Raw genomic sequence first — 16,239 nt, 5'->3', positions numbered from 1 at the left:
CGTGCCTCAGTGACACGTTTCCTCCCTTCGTGCGTCTGTGGTGTTTCCTCCCTTCGTGCGTCTCTGGCCTGTTTTCTCCATGCGTGCCTCTGTGGCGCGTTTCTTCCGTCCGTGCGTCAGTGCCGTTTCCTCCGTCCATGCGTCTGTGACATTTCTTCCGTCCGTGCGTCAGTGGCGTTTCTTTCGTCCGTGGGTCTGTGGCGTTTTCTCCATGTGTGCGTCTGTGGCGCTTTTCTTCCCTCTGTGGGTCTGTGGTCTGTTTCCTCGGTCCATGAGTCTGTGGTGTTTTCTCCGTCTGTGGATCTGTGGCGTTTCCTCTGTGAGTCTGTGACCTGTTTTCTCCGTCCACGCTGAAGGCCGTCGCTTCTCTCTAGTCACCACTTACTGATCGCTCCCTGTGTGCTGAGCCTGTGTCAGGTGTGTGGCGTGTGTCACCTGTGTGGCAGAGGTTTGCGTGACACATAAGGACACACACTTGGGGAGCCACAGTGATGGGGTCATAGCCACGCAGCTCGGCCCTCGGTCTGAGGGTCTTGGTGCCCACCCAGCTGTTCCCGAAGCAGCCTCGGGGCGGATCCCAGCTCTGCTTTCTCTCCTCAAGGCACCTCATGAAGTAAATTAAGCAAATCTAAAGTAGGAAACAGTTGTGAAATGAGACCTGGTTTCAGGTGTGTATGGTCATTTCTCTTTACATGGTTACTTCGTATACCCCAAATGATATACTTTTCCACCTGGTATAACAATTAATTACCAGCCATTACTGGTACAAAATTCCATGAAGGGTATTTGAGGAGGGCATAGTCTCAAAACCATGCTTTATTTTCACAGCTGTGATTTGCATGATAAAACTGTCAGGACTGTGACTTTGTTATCTTATTTTTATTTTTAGACCCTTGAAAGGAAGTTATTTAGTGATTACTTATAATTATGAAAATAATCTAATGATTATAGAACCTCATTAGAACAAGTATTATATTTTCTGTTCCTTATGTAAATGAAATCATCTTAATCCAGGCTGATGTTGGCAGGAATGGTCACGTTTAAAATGGGTAAGATGTTCATGTGATGTGCAGACCTCCCTCATATCCTCTCTGGAACATTCCAGGACATCCATCTCAATTCTCACTTGTTGACACCCTACCTTGTTTTGTGATTATTCTTGTTTGCATCAGAATTTTGAATCCACATACCTGAGATGATACTTATGTATGCATGTACACATGCATGTGTGTGCACGTGTGTATGCGTGTGTATGTGCGTGTATGCGTGTCCATGTGCACGTGTATATGCATCAATGTGTGTACATGTGTACGTGTGTATATGTGTGTGCGTATATGCGTGTGTATGCATGCACGTGCGTATGTGCGCATGTACATGTATGTATGCACACACGTGTACATGTGCGTGCAGTGCATACACGTGTATGTGTGTGCGTGTACATGTGTAGGTATGTGTATGCATGTGTATGCATGTGTGTGCACACAGGTATAGCTTTCCCTTTCATACAGACTGTGTTGAGTATTGCTGTTAGGCAGTGACAACTTTCCATTTCCTCAGTCAGAAAATGGGTAGCTCATCATTAATAAAGATGAGCATTCAATATCAGGAATCCCTAAAGACAATTGAAATTGTCATATTAAATAAATAAATTCCAAAACAAAGATAGTGTTCTGTACTATGTGTTCACATTGAACTTTCTTATAAAAATTGGTGTGGATGTTTCCCACTTATTGGAAATTACATGACTAGTTTAAGCCAAAACGTGGAATATTAATTCTGTCTTCAGATCACCTTTGCACATTTATGATTGATCTGTTCTGCTGTTCTGGAAGCTCTGAAAGCCACTCTGTCTTACCCTAGCTGGTGCCACGGTTGTGAGAATTCAGGGAAACAAGGTGTCTGCCAGTTTCAGTATTTTAGATCTCAGGCTGCCTCTTTTCTGCATCATAAACCAGTCTTAAAGAAAGACACAGTGTGACTTGCAGTGGATTATATCAGTTTTATTTTCTGTGGCTGAATCGTCACCCTACCTTGTGAATTAATGTTATTTTTCAGATCGTCTTCATAACACAGGGAGGTTCTCCAGTGTTGAGTGCAGGTTCAGTGAAAGCACTAACACTGTTACTACGGACTTAAACAGACTTGTTTTCCGAGGTGATAACCCTGGAGTCAGGCATTCAGTGTCCGCCCATCACTTCACTTGGTTCCAAGTTCTCGGTCCCCTCCGGCTCTCCTTCCCCTGCACCCTTACTTCTGTCTTACCTTCTTTTTGACTCATAGGCCCTCGGCAGATGGTGTGTTGGGGGCAGATGTCTGCTGTGAATCTTCGATAACCTTGGGAGAGAACTTTTTCTTTGGAGCAAGACCCCTCTCAATAAACTTTCAGTAGCCCGAGTATCATCTGTCGTGTGAACTATTTGTGGAAAATGTTCAGCATTTTTCCTTGGCTTTTGGCCGATCTTTCTCCACCTGCCAGTTTCTTCTCAGTTTGCCGTGTCTGTACCCTCAGCAACCCCGTTCCAGCCCTGGTTACGTGTGAAGTAATTGAAGCAGAGCTCTGCAGATGAGAGAGTGTGTGTCGCCCCCCGAGTTCCCTTTCTGGCCTCTGAGTGTGGGTTGTGTTTTGTTCTGAGGGACGACTCTGAGGCTCCTGGCCCCTGTTTTGGAGCACCCCACACCAAAGTGGGTGTAAAATGAAAAATGGGTTTATGCTATATTATTATAATTCATAGAGCAGATGATACAAATGCTTGAATCTGAACAGCAGCTGAAAATGAGGACATGGCGCCAGTTTGGATGTTGGATGACCTTCTTGAGAAAACTTTCATCATACTTTAGAAACCATGCGTGTGCTGTTTTCTATTTCATACTTAGAATGTGTACAGTGTGTGTTGTATGAATGCGTTGTATGAGTGTGTTGTGTTGTGTGTGAGTTGCATGGGTTGTATGTGTGTTGTATGTGCATATTGTGTTGAGTTGCATTTATTGTATATTTGAGTGTTGTGTGTTGTATGAGTGTGTTGTACGTGTATTTGTGAGTTGTATTTTTTGTATGTTGTATGAGTGTTGTGTGTTGTATGAATGTTGTGTGTTGTGCATATGTGTATGTTGTATATGAGTTGCATGTATTGTGTGTATGTTGTGTGAGTGTTGTGTGTTGTATGAGTGTGTTGTATGTGTGTTTGTGAGTTGCATGTGTTGTGTGTTGTGTAAGTGTTGTGTGTTGTGAGTGCATTGTACATGTATTTGTGTTGAGTTGTATGTATTGTGTATGTTGTATGTGTTATATGTTGTGTGAGTGTGTTGTACGTGCATGTTGTGTTGTGCGTGAGTTCCATTTCTTGTATGTGTTGTATGAGTGTATTGTATGTGTATGTTGTGTTGTGAGTACGTGAATGTTGCATTGAGTTGCGTGTGTTGTAGGTGCATGTTGTGTTGAACGTGAGTTGCATGTGTTGTACGTGAGCTGTATGAGTGTATTGTATGTGTATGTGGTGAGTTGCATGTATTGTGTCTATGTTGTGTGAGTGTTGTGTGTGCATGTTGTGTTGTGAGTTGTGTGTGTTGTGTGTTGTATGAGTGTTGTGTGTTGTATGAGTGTGTTGCATGTGCATATTGTTTGTGAGTTGTGTGTTGTGTGTCCTGTATGAGTGCATTGTACGTGCGTGTTGTGTTGTATGTGAGTTACGTGTGCTGTATGTATGTAAGAGTGTGTTGTACGTACATGTTGTGTTGTGAGTTGCATGTATTGGGTATGTGTTGTATAGGTTGTGTGTGTTTGTGTGCATTGTGTGTTTTCAGTGTTGTATACGCGCATTGTACATGCGTGTTGTGTTGTTTGTGAGTTGCATGTTGTCAGTGTGTACCGTGTGAGAGGCGGGGCATCCACATGACTGCTCCTCAGCGAGTCCTGCCTTGCAGCCCCTTCGGAGCTTGTAACTTCCCGAGTAGCCTAGAATCAGCAGCATGTTTGCCTCTGCCCCTCCCCAGGAGGCCTCAGCCAGGTCCTGTGCTCAGCCCGCCGCTGGGCGGTCTGCCTCTCTTGTCTCTCTTTTCTCTCTCGTTCTCCTGCGCCTCCTCCTTCTCAGAACCTGCATCCTTCCTCTGTGCTCCCTGGCAAGCCACACCTGGGACGTCGGAGTTCAGGCTCTCCCCGAAACCGTTTGCTCCTCTCTGAAGAGCGCCCCCCTTGACTGGCCGTGAGCAGCTGGAGTGGATTGTAGGGAAGGGAGGTGGGTGTCCCTGTAGAGATGCCGGGGTCTTACCTGGGGAGAACGGGCCTGCCCTCCTGCGGAAGGGGATGGGGCGGGAGGAGCCTCTCGTGGACAAGGGGCCCACCTCCTGCCCTCCTTCCCTCTATCCCAGTCTGTTGTGAGGGAGGGCGAGGCCCTAGGTGATTTCTATGCAGATCTTCAATTATCCAGGCTGTGAATCAAATACTTCTGTTTTTAAGATCAGAGGAAATCTCCTTTTCTTTGTCTGCCTTTTATTTTATTTTATTTTATTTTATTTTATTTTACTTTTTTTGAGAAGGAGTTGCTCAGGCTGGAGTGCGGTGGCGTGATCTCGGCTCACTGCAACCTCTACCTCCCGGGTTCAAGCGGTTCTCCTGCCTCAGCCTCCTAAGTAGCTGGGATTACAGGTGCCCACCATCACATCCGGGTAATTTTTGCATTTTTAGTAGAGATGGGGTTTCACCATGTTGGCCAGGCTGGTCTCGAACTCCTGACCTCAAGTGATCCACTCACCTCGGCCTTCCAAGGGGTTGGGATTACAGGCGTGAGCCACCGCGCCCGGTCCGTCTGCCTCTTAGTTAGAACCTGGATATTTAATGTTTTAAATTTCACTTTTCTGGGTCAGAACAGTCGTGTTTCTTTTTCGTAGTGTTGCTATGAATGTCCTTTATGATTAAGAGACTGGGCTGGCTGCCCACTAGAGAGTGGTATCACTGGGTCACGGTCACCATCTGCCCCAGCAGGGTCCAGAGTGTTTAGAGTCTTTCCTGGGTGTAGACACCCTTTTGTCTGACGTTCAGATAAAACCAATCACCATATTCAGTTAATCAAAGAGATCAGAGCTGGGAACGGTTAGTGCACATCCACCTCTCCCGAGAGTGTTCACGCCTCTTCCACGCGGGGCTAGGCTGCTGCTGAGCGTGATTCTACTGGCTGTGGGTGTGGCCTCTTTCCTCAACCACAGCCATCGCAGGCCTGCCATAGTTTTGATTCTTCTAGAAGAGAATAGGCAACACAAGAGAAACAAGATGTTAGATTTGAAACCTTTAAAAATTATTTCCTCAAACATTGTGTATATTTTTTGCCCATACCTAATCTGATAGCAATTTAGAAAAGATTAAAATGAAAAAAAAAATTCCCCTATATTAAGTCTTTGAAAGGCATCCAACTTAGTTTTCATACAATTATTGTCTGTTTGGAGTCGTACTTTATTGGTTTCAGTAATGTGTAACAAGTACACCGGCATAAACAGATTTAGGAGCAAACAGCTGCTTCATGATTATAGTTCAGCTCGCGGGGCCCAGTTGTGGGAGTGCAGCCTGTGCCTGTCTGTGCTCCAATAGGGCTGGTCACCTTGAGCATCTGGGAGTGTCTGGGTAAGTGAGGTCTGGACAAGGCAGCATCCACACACCTGCATAGTTCTCACTTTGTCCACGTCATCCGGCAATGCCACAAAATTATCAAGTAAGTGTTCTCCAAGCGCGTATTCAGTTAGTGTTTGGAAAGTGCATAGGTAGCTCATACAGCACCTTCAGGAGAAGCTAGGAGCCCAGGAATGAGAGCAGGTGTGAGGCCTGTACTCTCTTTGCATAGATAAAATAAGCATGTGCATATCTGAGACCAGAAAGTTAGATTGAGGCCAGAATGTGGAAGTCCTTACCTGTCGGATACTAGGGAGCCACTGAGGGTTTCGGAGAGAATCGTGCCTCTGATGTGCGGCATGCCGTGGAGCCGGAGGGACAGAGCAGGCTCATGCAGGGCACTCGCCGTGGCGAGAGGAAGAGAGAAGGCAGCCAGTGAGCTGAGCGATTCGGTGCCTGGGTCAGGAGGGGAAGAGGGAGTGCAGGAGGGCGGATGAAGCTGCGAGTCTGCACCCGGAGGTCGGCGTTGCGCTTTGCTGGAAATCAGGAGGAGAAGCAAGTGTGGACCTGACTTGGAGATACTTAGAGACACCACTGCAAGCTGCGAGTTTGGAAATACAGGAGGAGGTTTGGGGAAAATCTGGAGCAGGGTGCATTTGGGAGCCTCTTACGTAGAAGTGCAGGTCAAGTAGCCAGAGTGTGAGGCGCGCATGTCTCGAGAGAGGAGGCCAAAGGAAAGCCCACATTTGGAAATGGAGGAAGGGTTGGAAGACCCAGAAAAGGTCCTGCTTAGAGTCCAGAGAAGAGCTGGATGGCGCAGTTCACTAAAGCCCAGAGCCGAGAGTTTCCAGGAGAAAGTCCCAAGCGTTGCTGAAAACCAGGGTGCAGGACTCCAGTTGGAGCCTGCGAGGGGAGCCTGGCGGCCCTGATCCCTGAGAGCAGCCAGAGTCTGGGGGTCTCGCGGAAGTAGGTGGGAAGTGCAGGAAGCAGATGGATATGATCCTTCAAGCCCTGGTGCTTCACACGGGCAGCCAGTCGTGGACCAAGACACAGCTGGAGAGGAGCCTGAACCCACAGCGTCTCCAGGTGGAGGAGGGAGCCAGGAAGGGCAAAGGTACCTGGAAGAAAGGGGGCAGGCATGGAGCCACGTCCCCAGGGAGGCTGCAGTCTTCTTTCTCTGTTCATGGACTGATTGTTGGTTATTTTGAGTTCTCAAAGTCATCCACTCGATGTGGTCCAGAGAAAGTTCCCAGGGGTCTCAAGCCCGGAGCAGGCCTTGTGCTTTTCCGAACACTGTGCGTGTTGACTCAGGGTTACTGTCAATGGCTAATTCTAGCGTGTCTTTTGTTGAAGTCTGCAGAAGAGCCTCAACCAACACCAGCTTTTGAAGAACTTAGAAAACTTGTGTTCTTCTGATTCTGGGATTTTTGCCTGAAATGCCTCGTATATTTTTGGCTTAGGAGTTCTTAGCACTTGTGTTACGGCATTTGGAGCTCTGCATTTTTGTGATGTGCTAGCTAGTGAGGATGTTTAAAATTGGATTCCTAGAAATCAGGTTATAGGAGCTCTCGGCCACGCTACAAGGTTTATGTTTTGACCCCTCATAGTGGATCGCGTTGCGGTGGCTATTCTTAGTATTTGTGGAACACCTGACTGGTGATGCTAGGAGAATGTGATTTGTTTTCTTTGTAAGTCTAAAGTCTAATGACCTTGTAGAGTCTTTATACCCCTCTCTTATAAATCAGCTTTAATGTACTTGAAAGTGTCCTCATTGTGCCCTTGAAAACCAGGCGCACATTTTAAGTCATCCTTTTAAAATCCTTTTCTCCAGCCTGTGCCCTTTGTCTGTTTTGTTTCCTTCACTGCAACATCATGAAACAGGGACAAGGGCTAGAATCTGTTTCATACACAGAGCTTGAAACAGGGACAAGGACTAGAATCTCCGTTTCATCCACAGAGCTGAACTGTGCTGAGCGACCTGCTTTGCCGACGTCTGTTTCTGTCGTGAGAGGGAGCCCAGGCCTCTTGACTTTTCCTTTTGTACATTTTCAAAAAGAATATTTTTTCCTCTCTCGGGTCCATTCCACTGTGAGATTCTCTCCTAAGGCTGTTTCTTTGCCTTCCATTTTGACAACTATGAGTTAGTTTCCGAGATGATGAAAGGGCAGTGAAAAGGCCTGGGAAAGAGAAAGCAGGAAGGGAAGGAATTATCTCATGATTTTCATCAGAAGGAAATCACTCAGACAGAAATGCTATTACAAGTGGGTCAGATCCCACGAAGTGAGATTGAATAAGTGGCATCGTATCACACAACTCTGTTTTACATTCTTGCTGTTGCCAGGAGTAACGAAAAGAACGAGTATATTCATTCTGACGTCAAATATATATCTTTGCTGACTCTGACTATAATTAGCAGAATTCGTTCAGTTCAAGTTTGAGAAAACCTTTACAGAAGAGGGTCTTCGTGCACGTGTGCCTATTTCTATTTGTATGTTCACATGTATTTGAGTATAAATGTGTGTGTGCCGTGTGTGAGACCTCATTATTTGAAATCAAGAAATGTGCAGTAGAGCTTATTAATTACGAGAAGGTACATTTGGGGGATAAACCACTTTGTTTAGAATTGAATAATGGAGTCCTTGAGGGGTGTATATATGTATGTGTGTTTGCATTTATGTGTATGAAAATGTGTATTGCATGTATATGTGTTGTGCATGTATGTGTGCCTTTGTGTGTAATGTACAGTGCATGCATGTGTATATGTGTGCATGTGTATCTGTTGCATGTATGTGTGTGCATGTGTTACATGTTTAGGCATGGCAGTGCACATATGTGGAAATATGCATACATGGATGCTCGTGTGTGTATAGTTATACATGTCTATTTGTGCATGTTATGTCCATGCATTTACATATGTATGTGTGTGTCAGAATGTATATGCATGAATGTGTATGTATATGCATGTGTGTTTGAATGTTGTGTGTATGTGCATGCATGTGTTATGTGTTGGTATTATGTGATTATGTGAATGTGTGTGCATGTGTGTATGTATGTATTGCATGTAGGTGTGCGTGTGCATGTGTGTGTGTGTGTGTGTGTGATATGTGTCTGTGCATGCATGCATGTGCACATTTGATTTGTGAGTCCTCTCTGGGAGGGCCATCTTCCTGGAGACAGTGCATGGGATCCTCTGCTGTCCTCTCAGGGAGAGAGACATTGTGAAGATTCGAGCCATTAGGTAAACATGCCTGATGTTGTATAAAATATATATTTACATATACCACTGGGGTTAAATATATGTTAAATGGGTGCAAAGCTGTTATATTGCATTAAAAGTCATGTTAATACTTCCTTGTTAAAGGCTCTGTGAGTGACTTCCTGTACATGGGGCATAATACACCACACAGAATTACAGCGGGTCAATGGTATTTGCCAGGAGGTCTGGCTTATGATTGGTATTTCTAGTTGCAGACATGCAGGTTGAGCTTTTCTGGACTTGGAGGACGGTCATTGACTCTGCCCACTGAATGATACCAGCCTCTTTGCTGCTTCCTTGTTCTGCCGGCTTCATCCAGAGCTGGGACAGCTGCTCTCAGACGCATTGTACTTTTCTCTCCATAAAAATCTGCAGCATTTGTTAGCAGTCCAGTAGCAGACCGAGTGGCAGGTCCAGGGGCAGGTCCAGGGGCAGGTCCAGCGTCAGGTCTAGCGTCAGGTCCAGGGGCAGGTCCAGCGTCAGGTCCAGGGGCAGGTCCAGTATCAGGTCCAGCGGCAGTTCCAGCCAACTTTCCACATGGCCCAGGTGAAAATGTACCCCCTCCCTTCCATTTTTCACAGCAGTAGTTATTAGTAGAGCCTACTGCCATTTCTTCTTGAGTTCCTCACAGTGGATGGTAAGCATTTGCTTTATTAAAGCAAAGTTCCATGCTCTTCGTGCTAAGTCTCCTCTGCCTTTCTGCGAGAGGCTAGAATTGGGATCGACCCTCAGCTGTGCCAGAGCCTTGATACTTGTCTCAGTTCTGGAATCTACTCTTTCCTTGTTGCCTTCCATCCACCGACAGCCATCTGTCTTCCTGTCACTCCTTCAACACGGAGTCCAGGAGTGTACACACAGGTGAGCCTGTGTGGATGCTGGTTTTGTAGGATCTTATCTGGACCTTAGTCATCTTTTCACTAGTAAACCAGACACTGCAAAGGACTTACAGAAAAGCCCAAAGAAGCCATATCAATGGAATCATAGAGACAGAATTCTATAACCATAGGAAATGGCATTGATTATCATGAAATGTGCATTTATGTGAGGCATAGTAAAACATCACATTTCTTATGGGGTAAGAGCTTGGGAAAGAGATTATGAAAGTATAACTGGCTCTACTCTTGTATCGTGGAGGATGGTAAAGTGATGCAAGATTATTGTATAGAATGGAACCAACTGAATAGAATTATAGAGAGTAGCGCAGGATAGAACAAATAGTATAATGTTATATAGGGTAGCATAGAACAGAAGAAACATTGTAACATTATGTAGTATACTATACAATAGGACAAATAGTATTGCATGGTCTAGAATAGAACAAGTGGGATAGTATTGCAGAGTATACAGTTGAACTAATGGCGTAGTATTGCATAGCATAATATAGTCTAGATTAGAACACACAGCATAGTATTAATATTACATAGTATGGTGTGGAATAGTAGAGTCGCATGGCACAGAACGGAGAGGATAGTGTTCTGTAGCACTGATGCAGGAGTTTTGCTCTTTAGCTCGGCTGAGTCCAGGTTCTTGTCTCATGACCAGGAAGAAACAGGCACGTGGACATCGAAGAGTGCGTGCAGTGGAACTTATTAAGCTAAAAGGAAAGCTCTCGGCGAAAACAGGGGTGCTGAGAGCAGGTTGCTTGTTGCCGCCTTCCCAGTTGACTACAAGTGCTTTTATATAGAAGCTGATGGGGCTGGGCTCCCTGTCTGTGTAAGGAGCGATTTTCTGGTGGCTCCACCCCATTCCCCCGTGCGCATGGGGGCCCTTAGTCTGCTGTGAGCATGTTTAGGCAAGCCCCCTATCTGCACAAAACTGGAGGCTGGAGGCTCTCTGAGACCCTTTCCTTACTGTCTGCCTAAGGCAAGCTGGCTAACTCCTTTCCGTATAGAAGAAAATAGTATAGAATAGAACAGATAGTACAGTATTATATAGTATAGAATGAAACTGTTGTATTCTATCGTAGAGAATGGAATAGTATAGAATAGAACAAACAGATCATACTAGTGTAGTATAGAATAGTAGCCTCGCGCAGCACGGAGCAGTGTTGTGTTCCCAATGTACAGAGCGTAACCACCAGGAGAGCGTTCTTCAGTGGGGCATCACTGGCCCTTCATATTTCCTTGGTTTTCTGGAAATGAGGACAGGGAGATAAGGGAGAGGGAGGAGGTTGGCTTTCTTACTTTCAAGGTGCTCATTACTTCTTGGGGATCATTTGATGATGCCCTTTGGTAGTGTTCTGTGAAGCAGTCTATGGACTCTGTAGGGTGAAATGTGGAGCAGTCTGTGGACTCTGTGTAGGGTGAAATGTGGAGCAGTCTGTGGAGTCTGTGTAGGGTGAAATGTGGAGCAGTCTGTGGACTCTGTGTAGGGTGAAATGTGGAGCAGTCTGTGGACTCTGTGTAGGGTGAAATGTGAAGCAGTCTGTGGACTCTCTGTAGCATGAAATGAGGTGTTTTATGTAAACAGTTGTCTCGTGCCTGGCACGTGGCAGAGCCTCCGTGGATCTTGCTGTTGTGAACTTTCTGATAACTTCTCTACAGTGCCCTCCACACCATAAATACTATGCATTGTGGGAAGTCCGGGCCTTTTCAAAGGCTGGGTTTCATTTTAACAAAATTGGAAAGCCCTGCATATTTGGAGTGGCCAGATCATCCTGCACTTAAATGATTTCACCTGTCCAGCTGGGTACAGCTGGCTTTTCTGTCTTTTCTCCATTTCTTTCATCTGGCAGTCTCTTCAGGGAAACCTTGACTTTGTTGTCAGGAAAACACTGATTAGCGAGAGATCAGATAGCAGCTGTGAAGAATGAAAGCCACACTAGTGCCTGATGAGGAGAGATGCGCCTCCCTGCGAGCTGCCAAGGTTTATGGAGTGGAATTCCCTGACGCCACTGCCCTCACTGCCTGCACCTGCGTCTGCTGTGGGTTCATTTCCTTATTGGATTTGGCTGGGGACCGCCTAAGGGGTGGATGGGTCAGGACTGGGTAATCTGGGGAAGGTGTGCGCAGCATTCCTGTTTGTAGTCTGTGTCCCTGTTGGAAAAGATGCTTTTAGTGCATCCGTTAATCCAGACGTGATTAGCAAGCGGTGTCTCTCCCAGGTGAGAGTTGGTGCATCTCTGCTGAGCCACTTCTGACTTCATCCTTTTTCAAGTCTGTTACAAAGAGAACTTTGGTTTCTCAAGCCTTAAGGATTAATGTCAAAGAGCAATTTAGTGTTCTTTTTGAGTTTCCAGCCTGGCTGTGGATGATTCGTGAGTCCTTGGTGGTTAGGGCCACAGCACAATCGGTGGGCCGTCTGTTCCCCACCCTGGTGGATACTTTCTCACCCAAAGAAATGTATTCTGTTAACATGTCTCAATTAGAATATTTTAGTAGGAGACAGAGTTATGGTTCTTGTTTTAATTTGTAATAGATGATTACTGTAGCAGGATCAAGGTTGAGACTTGCAGTGTAGCTCATGGAAAACATTGATTAGAAACACCCAAAATATATCACCAGCTTTGTTGCTGCAGCTCCAAGGGACTAGGAATGCATATACATATTTTTCTTTTGTTATTACTTATTATTTTTATTTTTGAGACAGACTCTTGCTCTGTCACCCAGGCTGGATTGCAGTGGCATGATCTCAGCTCACTGCTACCTCTGCTTCCAGGGTTCAAGAGAATCTTGTGTCTCAGCCTCCTGAGTAGCTGGGATTACAGGTGCCTGCCACCATGCTCAGCTAATTTTTGTATTTTTAGTAGAGACGGGGGTCTCACCGTGTTGGCCAGGCTGGTCTTGAACTCCTGACCTCAAGTGATCTGCCCACCTTGGCCTCCCAAAGTGCTGGCATTACAGGCATGAGCCACTGTGCCTGGCCGCCATGACCATTTTAAATGTGGCACTGAATATCTGCCTTTTTTTTTTTTTAAGAAGTGCAGATGTTACCCCTCACACCTCTATTCTGGGGCTGGCCTGGGCTGGCCAGCAGGGTTCCCAGGCTCGAGGCCATGTCTGAAGTGTTGTTGGACAATGTGGATCTGTGACCCTTGGTCTTTGGGGACTTGGGGCACCCCGAGACACCCAGAGTCTTGCGAGGGTTTACGGCTCTGTGTGTGGCTGCTGTGAGACAGCTTTGGGCGGGGAGGAAGGAGAGCAGAGCCCATCTGTCCTGGTGCGGAAAATGCCCAAGAAAGTAAAGAAATGGTACAAAAAAGTCATCATCTGCCCTGGTGCCATTTCTGTTAAAAAAAAAAAAAAAAAAGAAAGAAAAATTCACTCTGAATGTGGTTCTGTGCTTGAGGAGGATAAAAATATCTGGAAAGACGCACAAAGTGTTCTTACGGGGTCAGCGCCGGGAAGTGGGATGGGAGGCTTGGGAGTGTGTGGAAAGGAGGACGTGGCATATTTTATTCTAGTCTATTTGGTAAAGCGAGTGACGAAAGTGAAGCTTGAGTGATCCGAGCAGCTCGGCCTGGCCATGGGTAGATCCCAGCGTGTCCCACCTCCCGCCTCCAGCTGCAGCTCTATTTCTCAGTCACAGATGAGACAGGTGGCCTGAGGCTGTTGGCGGAGGAGGGGCAGCTCGGTGTCCCCAGCACGTGACTGTCCAGGCTGCTCTTGGGCCAGCCTGAGGGAAGGGGCGGAGGAGAGCTGGGAGGGTGCACAGTGCGTCCCCCTCCCCCGCCCTGGTACTGAGGTGAGCCCAGGCTGCTGTCAGGATGGAGGAAGATGCCCTCAGGACGGAGGAAGAGGCCGGTGGAGTTTGGTCAGCAGCCAGTGTGGTCTTTCCCACAGGGGATATGCAGTGGGTCAACTCGCAGGAAAAAACTCTGCTTTAGTTTTTAAATTTTGCTCATTCTGTTTATCGTGCTGGTCATGGTAAGATCTGGATATTGTTGGTAGGAATCAGTGTCAATTGCATACAGTTGACTCTTGTCCAACACAAGCTTGAGCTTTGAGGGTCAACTTATAGGTGGATTTTTTCAACCAAACTCAGGGAGAAAATAGAGTGTTCTGCTACGTGAAACGCATGTCGGAGGGCTGATTCTTTGTACACGCAGAAAATATTGTTCCTGCCATGTGAAACGCGTGTCGGAGGGCCGACTCTTTGTATACGCAGATTCAGCAGGTCCACCTGTGCGGCTTGAATGTGCCTGGATTTGGTGTCCATGGGGTCCTGGAACCGAATTCCTGAGTCCAGCGAGGCTGGCCCCGGGGATCGACTCCTTGAGGACAGCGAGGCTGGCCCCGGGACCGGCTCCCTGAGGACAGCGAGGCTGTTTCTAGTAGCAGGTGGTTTATTTTGTGTTTTCCCCCTGGCTCCACACCCCGTTCTCAGAGACACGGCTGTCACAGGGGGACCAGCTGGGGCAGGGGAAGAGTGGAGAGCACCTGGTAGAAGTGGCCATGGGCTCTCTTAGGAACGATAACCGTGGCACCTACCGTAGATGAAGATGTTGTTGGACTGCACTCTTCTTGTGTTGGTCTGGGGCATGCAGTGGCCGTGGGCTGGTGTGGTCCACAGCCCCAGTCTGGGGCATGCAGTGGCTTTGCGCTGGTGTGGTCCACAGCCCCGGGCTCCGTGGTCCCTGACCCTGAAATCCCATCCGGTGCTGTGTCACCTTGGGCAAGCTGTCTCCTGAGGGGAAGGGAACAGGGAACAGCCCTCCCCGCATGGCCTCCCCAGCACCACCCACTCCCAGGACCTCCAGTGTTGACCCTGCTGGGGGTTCCTCTCTCCTGGGGGGACTTTTTCCCAACAAGAGGGCTCCATGGGCTGCAGGAGGTGTCGAGCTATTTTCTCTCCTGGAACTGGGTTGCTGGCAGCTCCCAGAGGCAGGAGGAAAGGCTCAGAAGTGCCTTCATAATAAGGAGTTGTTGACGTGAACTTTGGACAGCAAACACTGCTTACATTTCCTTTTCCGTTTTGATGCGTTAATGGTGTGCGGCAACACCGTGACACACGGGGATGCGGGTGACGGGTGATCCCCCCGCAAGGGGGCCATGCACCTGTTTGATAATAAGAAGGTATGCTTCTCTTACTGCAAATAAAACTTTTAATGGTTTTCTGCCAGAAAGACCCTGTCCTTTATGTAGGATACATAGAGGATCATTTGGCAAAGGATTGGGGATTTGGGGTTAAACTAAAAACAAATTAATTTCATTTTATAGCACTCTGAACCCATTTGAGTTAATTATTCATTGAGAATTTGAATAGCACACACTGTTCTGACTTCCAATTTCCCCCTAATGAACGGCATTTGCTGTAATATGACAAAACCCTGAGTCTTAGAATTACTGGGTAATGTGGAAAAAGTCAAAGTTGGTTCTCTGTTGTTTTGCTTTAAGGAAATTATATTATTTTACAGCCACTTAGTTTTCTCCTTTCCAATAAGAAAAAATGCTTTCTTACTACCTGAAAATTAGTGAAGGTCAAGAGGACACAGGCTGCAGTGCATTAAAAGCCACCATCAAATGTGGACGTGGACCGAGTTTTCCCCTGTTCTCTCCCACCATCAAATGTGGATGTGGACTCAGTTTCCCCCTGGTCTCGCCCATCATCAAATGTGGACGTTGACCCAGTTTCCCCGTGTTCTCGCCCATCATCAAATGTGGACGTGGACCCAGTTTCCCCCGTTCTCTCCCACCATCAAATGTGGACGTGGACCCAGCTTCCCCCTGTTCTGGCTAACCATCAAATGTGGACTTGGACACACTTTCCCTCTGTTCTTGCCCACCATCAAATGTGGACACGGATTCAGTTTCCCTCTGTTCTTGTCCACCATCAAATATAGATGTGGACCTAGTTACCTTCTGTTCTCACCCACCATCAAATGTCGATGTGGACTCAATTTTCTTCTGTTCTCGCCCACCATCAAATGTGGACATGGACTCAGTTTCCCACTGTTCGTGCCTACCTTGCCACCATGGCTCATTTCACAGTCACTCAGGAAAGGAAGAAACATTATTTTTAATAGGCATGAAGGCAGTTGTTTTTAACGTAAGGAGCAAGACATAATTCCAGCAATGGAAATTGCCAGCTGAGTGGGTCTGTGTGAGGTTTGGAAGAAAAAAAGGATTTTACCTTCCCCTCTCTGTGTGTGCCCACCTCCCCCAGTTGAGAGTCACAGATTTAATTACTTTAATTTTGAGCTTAAAATAATTTGACAGCCTAACAAAAACTACTACAGTCCTATAAAATTCTGCTGTGTGTTTGGTTTTTCAGTTGCTTTTCTGAATATGGTAAATGAATGCATTATGAGTTGTTATTTTAGTAATTGCTGTAAAAATTAATGTATGTTATAACCAAGTGTTATAAAGTTAATTTAGCACCAAAGTAAAGCTAAAGCTGCATTGATTTCCCACTGTACTTGTGCATAACAACGGCTCCATGAGGCAGG

General features: G+C 46.5%; 1 pseudogene; it reads right to left on the bottom strand.

Moving 5' to 3' along the window:
• Window positions 1–4,954: 4,954 nt before the first annotated feature.
• Window positions 4,955–14,612, bottom strand: LOC139361061 (uncharacterized; annotated as a pseudogene).
• Window positions 14,613–16,239: the final 1,627 nt, after the last annotated feature.

Source organism: Macaca nemestrina (assembly GCF_043159975.1).
Source record: "Macaca nemestrina isolate mMacNem1 chromosome 4 unlocalized genomic scaffold, mMacNem.hap1 SUPER_4_unloc_5, whole genome shotgun sequence".
NCBI classification, from domain to species: Eukaryota; Metazoa; Chordata; class Mammalia; order Primates; family Cercopithecidae; genus Macaca; species Macaca nemestrina.
Note: the sequence above shows the minus strand (reverse complement) of the source record. Positions and strands in the feature narration are given on the sequence as shown.